General features: G+C 36.3%; 1 long non-coding RNA gene across 1 annotated transcript; it reads left to right on the forward strand.

The window, feature by feature from the left end:
* Nucleotides 1-488: 488 nt before the first annotated feature.
* On the forward strand, nt 489-1,859 carry LOC121051461. The gene is made up of 2 exons (XR_005805782.1): nt 489-547; nt 1,614-1,859. It is a non-coding gene; the product is annotated as an uncharacterized LOC121051461 (long non-coding RNA).

The raw sequence follows: 1,859 nt of genomic DNA on the forward strand, positions 1-1,859 counted from the left end.
CGATACGATCATGTCGATATATTATACGCATTTTTTGGATATCGTATGATTTAGTTATGAATTTTTACGGTTTCGATCAATTTCGATAATCCAATTAATGTTTTTTTGAAGATCGGACCGTCCGATGGACTTGTAGTTTTGCTATGTTGATCGTATGACTGTCCCGGTGACTTTGTGAGGTCACGGGCGAAGATCGGACCGTTGGATCTTTGTATAATTGTGAATTAGTGATTTGGAAGGCGATTCGTGAGAATCCGACCGTCGGATTTTCATGAAATTTTGTGGAGAGGTTTATAAGGACGATTCGGGAAGATCCGACCGTTAGATCTTCGTGATAATTTTGGGCGATGATCCTAAGGGCGATCCGTGAGGATCCGACCGTTGGTTGGATCATCATATAATTTCGATCCGACCGTTGGATCGTCTTTATTTTTATTTATGAGTTGTTGGCTAAGTTATGATCATATTGGATTTAGGTGATTGATGGTCTTCCTTGGTGAGCGGTTTTGGCGTATTTTGTGAAATTGAAGACGCAGCGGGATTAGAGGTGAGTAAACCTCACGCGGTTCATATTACGAACCGAGTACTTTTAATTAATTTATTTGTCGTAATTGTGTGAAAAATATTTATGGAATAAATATTTGTTTTTAATCACATGGACTTGATCAACTACGGTCCATAGGTAAGTAAAATGATTTTAATTATACAAAATGAATTTCACGATTTTTATGCCTGAACTATAGTTGGTATTAGTGGTCATTCCTGAGTGGGTGATTACGTATATATATAATTACGTGATTATATGTGGAATGGTGTGACATTGAAGAGTGTGGAATTGTGGTGATTTATTTATTATGATTTGAGTTGTGACATTATCATATTTATATGTGACTTATCACATGTATATGTGACATTATCATATTTATATGTGACATTATCATATTTATATGTGACTTACCATATTTATATGTGACTTTATATGTGGCTTTTTACGTGACTTACCATATTTATACGTGACTTACCATATTTATACGTGAGTTACCATATTTATATGTGATGATCATGATCACTGAGTCACGTAGATTTTATGATGGACATTGGGGGATGTATAGTGTTGGAACGTAGTGCTCTGAGGACTGGGAGTCCGAAGAACGCCGGTTAAATAATAACACAGATGTATTGCTCTCAGGATGGGGAGTCCGAAGAACGCCGGTTAAATAATAACCGAGATGCAGTGCTCTGAGGACAGGGAGTCCGAAGAACGCCAGTTAAATAATAACCGAGATGTATATCGTTTATTTAAGCCTTAACCGAGGTGACAGATAGCGATGTTGTTAGAAATGTAACGTGTTATTTGTGTTGGGTCCAAATAGTTGGGATGGACCAAAGTGGTGATATTGTGGTTAGAAGAGTGTGGAAAAGTATTCGTTGTGGTTTTCTCGTGTTTTGTTTGATGTTTTATCACAAATGTTTTGATTGTTGATTTTTACTTGAGTTAAAATAAATGTGTTATAAAATCAACCTTCCTTTCTTGTTTACTCATACGAGCTTTGCAAAAAGCTTACTGGGTTTTGTGTTGTTGCAACTCCCGGTACACTATTCAAATTGTGTAGCGGGAAATCCTACAGGTCAGGTGAATCGAGAAGGTGATCAGGCTGCTTAGAGTAGTGGGATTGAGGTTACAGCTTTATTGTGAGGTTGTTATGCTCATTGAGCTTGCATTTAAATTTGGAGAGAGTGTGTTGTAATATTTAGTAACTTGAGGATTTGTTTTATTGTTTTATTGTGAGGTGTGAAGAGTAGTTGTTTTGAGAAAAAAATTTAGGACGTTTATTTGTAATAGTAATTATTCATGTTTC

This window comes from Rosa chinensis, chromosome 2 (assembly GCF_002994745.2).
Source record: "Rosa chinensis cultivar Old Blush chromosome 2, RchiOBHm-V2, whole genome shotgun sequence".
NCBI lineage: Eukaryota > Viridiplantae > Streptophyta > Magnoliopsida > Rosales > Rosaceae > Rosa > Rosa chinensis.